We start from the raw sequence: 9,130 nt of genomic DNA on the forward strand, positions 1-9,130 counted from the left end.
TGCAAGATAGCATACTCACGCCAGAGATTTATCTTCAGAATATCTACTAAGCACTTTATTATCTCCAGTTTGTGTAACTATACAACCAAAGGAGAGTAAGCTGTTGCTATAAAGTCTACAAACTACATAGATTAAAAATCATATGTTCAAACTAACTAATTAAAGTGCTAACCCAACAATGGTCATCAGTCAGTGGTTGATTGGAACGCATTATTTGATGGAGATCTGTGTCCATTAACTCGGAAACAAGGTATACATCATTGAAGTTTTCCTTATGTGGAGGTCGTATAATATCTCTAATGGACATACTCTGCATTGAAAAAATAATTGATAAGCAGTAATCTTAGCAAGTTGAATGCTACTGAAAATTTTAGAGTCAAAACTCAACGAGGAAAACCCAATCAAACACCTTTCATGAATCAAAGACATGTATAGCTAGAGAACTAGACAAGTATTTTCGACAACTAAGATCAAATGATTTTACAATAAACTGACTTCAATAAATGAAACCTTCATACTAAAGCTAATCACAATCCGCATTTAAGCCTACAAAAAACATTTGAATAAAATTATAGCAATGATGTCAAGAAAGTCCAACTCAAAAGTATGCTTTACCATAAATATTTATTTTATTCAAGAATATATCTGACTATGCTAAATTGAGATTGTAAGACTATAAAGATAGATAAATAGCACTAACTAGGTTGCTTAGTTTGTTAAATGTTGGGCCCAACAGATCACAAATCTACGCATAAGGTGGAAATATTATGTATAAGAAAAGCCATAGTGGTGCATCAGTGCATCACATCCCATGATGCTGCACTATGTCATTTCTTCTTGTTCAATATGCAACATAAATGCTACAGATCAAAGCTTTCACAGAAGCAACAGAAAATGGGGAAGAAAGAAAGTCACATGGACGAGAAAGTGAACTCCTAGTCAGACCCCAAATTTAATACACAATCCACAACATATACATTGTACTCCATGTAACTGAGTCTTAAAATACCAAGAACTATGACATTAGCAGCTCCAGTATGACATGAGTACCCATGGATACCAACAGAATGATCGTATCTCATTTTCTACTTTGACTCTAGCAAATCATAGTATCAATACAACTAATTAAACAACAGAAACAAAATCTGAAGAGATGAAAGTCTACACACTTGGCAAACATTTTAAAATCTACAAAAACAGTGTCTGAGAAGGAGTAACACACGATTCATCTCATGAATCCCATCAAGACAAGTCAAATTGGAAAGAAAAATAAAACTAAGAAAAATGTAAGAATTTGAGTGCAAAACCGGTCTCCTTCACCATCAAACTAAAACAACCAATCCAATCTTCATTCACTCACAACCAGATCAAACACAATAAAAGAATGACAAAATTCTAAAGCCAAAAAAGTTAATTACTTAATTCTTAACAGATGGGGCTTGATCAGTAACAAAAACTAGTCCTTGCTCCTGAAGTCAGCTAATCCAAGACCAGAATATGAAAGTACAGTATCATATCTCAAACCAAGAAAACCCCTTTACTCAAAAGCTAACAAACAACAAAACTATGTAATAAATTTAGCAAAAGAAAATACCTCCCAGAAAAAAAGACTTTTTGACTTACCAAACAAGAACCATAAGCACCTCTACCCACAGGGAGAATAGGAGGGACATACTTTCTGGAAACTTCGAAGAGGTTGCCATTGCCATAGATATTGTACTGAATGTAGCGTCCATCATGAGTTGGTAACCCTTTGATGTTGGTGTGGTCACCTGACTCAACAGCAGATATGTCTTGTAGCCGAACTGTTTTGAAAATGTGGTTTGATAATTAAAAATTGTTTTAGGTTTGATTATTTGTCTTTAATTTGTGATCGAAAAATGGATTGATAAATCACTATTGATACAATACAAGAGGAATAAAACTATAACATAACAGGATATGTCGAAAAATTGATCATATGATAAAATCCAACCAATACAAAGCTAATTGATTAGATATAAGAGGCAAAGGTTGTACAGTGGATTTTATTCCAAAATTTGGATGACAAAATTCTAGCACAATGCCATCCAAGACCACTTATCAGGCCCAAATACATACAGCTAAGGAACAATGGGAGAAGGAACAATTTGCAGTTTTCTGCGGACATCTTCCAAGTCTTCATGAAAATGCTGCTCATAATACACACACATAAGATCAATGCATTGCATGCCAGCACGAATAGCCCAGAGGAAGTAATGCCGATAGAACATTTTCCTCTGTTTTTCACTGAATCTAGCAGTGCCCCCTACAACGGACAGCAGGCAGATAGGAAGGCCCATCTGCTCAAACTCAATAACCTTCAACGCTGTCTCCCCAATCAAGTTAGTAGGAAGGTCAAAAAGGGTATGCCAGAAGTCATGCACTTCACGAGCTCTCATTGTTACATAGGCCAGTTCATCTGTATCCATGAACCGCACAGGAGGTCAATCATCTGGTGAAAAGTTCCTAGATCCCATAAACCTAGCATAGGCAGCACCGAATGTGTTTTCCGGCAGGTCTCAAGCATGTCCGACGTTTGCAGAAACAACACGAGGGCGCTCCAATAACACAGCCTATAAATCAGAATTATAAAAGAAAAATATTAGTTGTATGCTTCAACAGGCAAAAAAGAATGCCCGGTTAATTTGGTGATAACAATGACAGTAATCGTTTAGTGATAAGTGATAGCTGTGTATAATCACTTTAATCAATGAGTAAGATCAAGGGCCAACCATCAATGGATCCTGAACTCTTAGTTATCCCCAGAATAAATAAAATATGGTTTTCTGCTAGTACTTGCCATAGAGCATCCAATAAAAAGTAAATTAAATAAATCAACATCCAAGACAACATGGGCAAGAAGAATATCCACATTAACCAAAAACAAATAAGAGTAGAATAAAATAAACTAGCTCACCCTCCCTTCAGGAGAACTCTTCATCCTCTGAAGAGCTTTCTCAAAAGCAGGTTTTCCAGTCGTCTCACCAAGAGCCGCTATCAGATCTGCTCTTCGAGGGTCCAACAATGCTCCTACTGCCGAACCCATTGCCACAGCAGCCGGCTGCCTTGTCTTCAACCGGATTCTACTACCTTCTATCATTGTAGAATGGTCTAAATGTTGCTTCAGATTGGTTGTGATTATACAAGAGGATTTCGAGACCTTTCGTTATACACTAAAGAGAAATACAGCAATCCTTAGTTGATTGGCGGGCATGGTTACCAAACTCGCGAGTTAACTCGTCGAAGTTTACGTTACCACTCACCCTGGGCAAGTTGACTCGGAAGCAAGCTCGGCAAACTCGATGTGAACTCGCGAGTCTGCAACCGAGTTGGCGAGTTGAGAGGGTTTTTTCTTTAAACCCAAAACGGCCCCGTTTCTGAACCCATAATCAGACAAACTCGCCTAGGTTGCTCGCATTAGGGTTCGTGTTCGCGTTCTTCGTGGTGGTGCGTCTCTGTTCCGATCGTGGTGGCGTTCGTAGTCGCGTTCTGTCTTTCGTGGTCGCCTCTGCTCATGGTCTCTGTTCCGTTCGTCGTGGTCATCTGGTAAGATTAGGGATGTAACATAGTGTTTGCTTCGCCATATACGTAGGAGAGAACGCAAACACTAATGTTATTTTCTCAGTCGGGAGTGGAAAGTTGAGCTCTCGGTAATACTAATGTTATTTTGGATTAGAGAGTGGAACTAGAGTGTGGAGAAGAATGAAAGTTTAAAAGTTTAAGCCTTTGTTTGGATTCGAGGTTCCGGGTGAGTGGAAAGTTGAGGGTGTGGGTGAGTGGAAGTGTGAAAAAAGTGTAGAGAAAGTTAAGGGTGTTTGGATTAAGAGATGTTATAGTGGATGTGTCAAGAAAGTTTATTGAAAAGTGTGAATGATGTTATAGTTGTGAGAATATTTTAATATATTTTGAATAGTGTAAATTATAAGATTACAAATTTATCCTTATATAAATAAGAAAATGAAATATTAATTAGTTTAAAGATATTTAAGTTAATTAAAATAATTAGTATTATATTATTTAATTTCTATTATATTATATATAATAATAAAGTAAAGTTTTTTCATGTGTGTAAAAAAATAATAAAAAAATATTATTACTTTTGTACATAATTAAAATAATTGTAAGTTTCAATTATAATTTAAAAAATAATATAAAATTGAAATGAATTAAAAAAATAGAATCTAAAAATGAAATATGAATTCTTCGTTTATAATTTTATTAATTGAAAATATTTGTATTAGTAAAAATTTTGTTTGTAGATAATTATAATATTATTAATGATTATTTAATAAATATTATGTTATATAAATATATAATTATTATTAATTATGATTTTGATTACTATTAATAATAACATGAATATAATTTAAGAAAAGATGTCATGAATATTAATTAGTTGCAAAAATATATAAAGTCATTACATTTGATGTAGAGAGAGATAAATACATGTTAATTTGAAATTATAGAAAACTTAAAAACATAATAATGTTAAGTAGAAAAAGAAATGACATCCCTAATAATAACATTTTAACCCTTCTTGTGGAAACCTTCAAACGTGTTTCTAGAAGGCATATCTTATTTCGTTGTCTGATAATGATTGCATCTTTGTCATCGACAACGTCTTCATTGTACCACTTGAAAAAATTACAGCCTAAAACAATGACATTTGTAATCTGTTTTGAGAAAATAATAAAATTCAACAATGAAAAAATTTAAATAACCAAAGTTAAGTTTGCATGAAACTAAATTGAATTAAATTTACCTTGTACTTGGGACAACCACAAAATCGTTTTTCGGCATTTTTTTCAGTTATTGTTGTTCTCAAAACAGCAAAGTGTTCACAATCACAAATGGGAGCAACGAACGCACTTGTGCTCCCAGCAGCATGGATAAAAGTACCACGTGATTTTGCACCACAACCAGTGCAACTAGAGGATGATCTCATGTCATGCGCAAACATTGAAGGGTATGTAATGAATGTTATTAATTTTCCAATTTAGATAATGGACCCGAAAGATTTACTTTAATCATAATAGAATTCAAATCTTAAAGAACTTGCATTTAAAATAAAATGAAGCTTAATGTTAAATATGAATTTCTCAATGTTCAAGGTGAAAAATAACAAAAATAGCAATAATAATGTTCAACCCGAAAAATAGAAATAAAATAAAAGACAATAACATAATGCAAATAGACAATCAATGGCCTTGTTGACGATGAATCTGATTCAGAGTATCCTCCAATCTGTCCATCCTTTGATCATTCTGCTCCATCCTTTCATCAAGCCTGTCAAAACGAATGTTAACGTTCCTCATGCTTTCTCTCATGTCTTGCATCCCCGTCCAAATTTCGGTTAACATTTCAATTCGACTGGGGATTGCTGGTTGAGGTTGACCACCTTCAACATCTTGTGCTGGCAATTCATCCTCTTCATCATCTTCTTCGTGTGCATGGTGAGGTCTACCAAGTTGCCATACACCATTGACCTGGAATATATTTAATTTTGCCATACTTTTTTTCCCAAAGTAATGATTCCAACCTAGCATTATTGGTTGCTCATTCGACAATTCGAAGTTATACACCTACAAGATCCCCTCGTGATCAAATTTGCATATGGGAGAGGCATCTTGTTATCCCGACATTTGATGATGTGTTGCATGATGTAATGAGGCCAATTAATGCGTACATTATTTTTTATTAACCATAACATCAAAATATCTTCATTCAATAGTTGTGCAAAGTTGCTTCCACGAGGGCACAAGATATGCACCCATATGTAATGCAACAGTCGGTCATTCATTTTCAGACTATCGGCATTTCTGAGATTTTCACCTTCAACATCTTCATGAGTCATGGACAATAATGTCAGTGCTCGATCAAAATTCAGTTCCTCAGGGATCGTCTCAAGCGTTAACTTAAGACCGTCATACTGGAGATGAGCAATGGTCATCCAATCCATTTCTTTAATATGTATCATCCTTCCGCAAATCTCAATGGCAAGGTGACCAACAGGTGTGATCTTTGCATTTGTATAAAATACTCTTATCAAGTCCTCATAATACGGAAGATTAATTCCAAGGAAAGGTTGTAAACCTTGCCAATTCAAAAAATTTTGGAATTCAAATCCTGGAGCAGCAAAAAAGGGAGTATGCATAACTTTTGGTGGTAATACTGGTCTTGCGTGAAAGTTCTTTTCAAACACCACCATTTGACGCTTGGTACTGAAGTATCTTGAATAATTAAGAACTTGTGGAATCCTCGTTGCTGGAGGAGGAACGTCAACATCTTCTGCTGGAGATTTACCCTTACGAATTCTGTTACGTTTGTGGGATGATGATGCCATGTATAATGCAATTACTACAATAAATAACTAAACAGAAGTTAACATAATATCATAAAACAATAATGCAAGTTCAGAAAGCAAAATATTACATGGCTAATGAAAGTAAAAGTTCACAAAGCAAAATATTACATGTCCAATAACTAACAAAGACAGTCAAATATTACATGTCCAATAATTAAATCTACAAAAATGAAAACCCTATAAAAATATTTTTTAAATCTTGAATTCCATTCTGTCAAAATTAAATTTTTAAAATCTTTTTTATAAACAATTAATTTTTAAATAAATAATTACTTTCTACATTTATTATTAAAATATCAATTAAAAATACCACTTCTAAAATATCAATTACTTTTTAAAAAAACCTACAAATTACAAATTTCTATTTCCTTGTAAAAATATTCATTTTAAATACATTAATTTTTTTTCTTATAAACAATTAAATCTTATAACAAAAATTACTAAAACATTTTCTTTTAATGTTTTTAATGATAACATTAATAATTTTTGTCCAATCTAAAAAAATATTAACCATATAGAATATAAATATTCATTTAATCACTACAACATTTTTTATTTGATAATTGATTACAAATATCCAATAATTTTTTTTATTAATCACTACAACATTTAATCACTATAACATTAATAATTTATGTTTAATATAATAAAAAACCTAAACTTTACAAATTTCTGTTTCCATTTGGTAAATCATTCATTTCATACAAATAAATATTTTTCTTAAATGTTAAACAAATAATAACTATCTACAAAAATTAAAACAATAAATCAAATAAAGAAGTTAATTTAATTAACTAAACTCCTTAACATATTTAATTAACTATCTACTAACTCCTTAACATAATTAACTAAACTAAAGTCTAAACAAATTATATTACAACCAACATTAATTTACTATTTCCTTAACATAATTAACTAAACTAAAGTCTAAACAAATTATATTACAACCAACATTAATTTATTAACTCCTTAACATAATTAACTAAACTAAATTCTAAACAAATTATATTACAAAACCATAATCATCCAAACATAAATATAAAACAGAAATTAAAAAAAATTACTTTACATAAAAAATTTAAAAACCTGAAGATAAGCACTCAAGAACAGCACAATAGGGATGACTGATAGGATGAAGAACACACCACGAGTGCCTGAAAACCACATAAAACAAATTAAGAAACACAGAATTTCACAAAATTTAGAACATAATCGATTATCCCATCAGTTACATACACAGGATAATCGATTATCCACGTATAATCGATTATGTTAGTAGGCAAAAAACAAGCATAATCGATTATGACAATACATAATCGATTAAGACCCTTTTTCCACACTTCAGATAATCGATTATGGGTTGAAATTTTTACAGATAATCGGTTACTGCCTTTACTTAATCGATTATCTACACCATAATCGATTATGTGACCAGTGCTAATTCAACCATAATCGATTAAGCAACATTCAAAGACATGCTCTCACCTGAGATGAACCCAGAGATGAACCAAGCACCTAAGATGAACCAAGCACCTAAGATGAACAACTTATACGTAACTCAAGCCCCTACCACACACTATGATGGCTTACGAATCTCTCCAACCACACTACACTACACACTCTAATGGCTTCGCTTTGTTTGCTTATCTGTGAATGGAGGAACCAGCTTCATGCATCATTTTATATAGCTTCATCCACACCTACCTCACCCACTGCATTCACTCAGCTTTCAAACTTTCACACGGTCAAACGATTCCTGAGCCAAGTCAGGAATTTGATGCTTTTATGTGGCATGCATGCAGGGACACTGTTCTCCTGGATTCCAGCACAAAAGCAAGGGCAACAACGTAACTTCGTATGGATGACGTGGCACTCGCTCTCCTCAGCTTAACTTTCTCTTCATCTGAAAGGAGAACCAAAATTCACTCCCCTTTCTCTTTCCTTCCACCCTCACCTGCAACAATACATGGATCCAAACGGGGTGGTGTTGTGACTTCCGTCGTCGACAACAGTACCACCCGTGGAAGCAAACAAGCCCTAAGAAAAAAAAGTAAGAAGAAAGTTAAGTTTGTTTCAATTGGAGTATTTTAAAAGAAATGTTTGAGAAAAATTTATTCAGATACGTAAATGATGTGGTGGTTGTACACTCAATTCCTTATATAACACTATTTACACTTTTATTTTTTTATTTAGCACCTTTTATTTTTATTTCTCTATCTAGCATCATTTTAAAAGTAAAAAAATTAATAAATTTGATAATTTTAATTTAAAATGCATTAAAAAATAAATATTTTAATGTTTAAAATAGTTAAAAATATAATTAATGAATAAAGAAATAAGTTTTTACAAAATAAAAAAGTAATAAATTAAAAATGTTTAGTTTATTTTTTTTAAGAATGAAGAAAATAAAAAATTAAACCTTATAACAACATAAAAGTTGAATCTATAAACAAAAATTAGTATTTATTTTTATTATTATTGATGATGTAATCATGTTAATTTCAAGTAAAAAGTACTGAAAATAATTATAAAAAAAATCAAAGTCAATTAGTATTAATTAGTAATAGACACAAATAATATTGAAGTGTCTACCTAAATGCAAAATCCTAAAAAAAAACACTAATGCAAATGTTACACTTAATGCTTAAAAATGAGAAGAAAAAAATGCAAAAATAAATAATATAGAAAATAAAAACAAAAAACAGAAATAAATAAAGAATGACAGAAAAAAATAATAACTAAAAA

General features: G+C 32.2%; 1 pseudogene; it reads right to left on the reverse strand.

Moving 5' to 3' along the window:
- Positions 1–1,942: 1,942 nt before the first annotated feature.
- LOC137829624 (ubiquinone biosynthesis protein COQ4 homolog, mitochondrial-like) lies at positions 1,943–3,835 on the reverse strand (annotated as a pseudogene).
- Positions 3,836–9,130: the final 5,295 nt, after the last annotated feature.

Source organism: Phaseolus vulgaris, chromosome 7, assembly GCF_000499845.2.
Source record: "Phaseolus vulgaris cultivar G19833 chromosome 7, P. vulgaris v2.0, whole genome shotgun sequence".
In the NCBI taxonomy this organism is placed as follows: domain Eukaryota; kingdom Viridiplantae; phylum Streptophyta; class Magnoliopsida; order Fabales; family Fabaceae; genus Phaseolus; species Phaseolus vulgaris.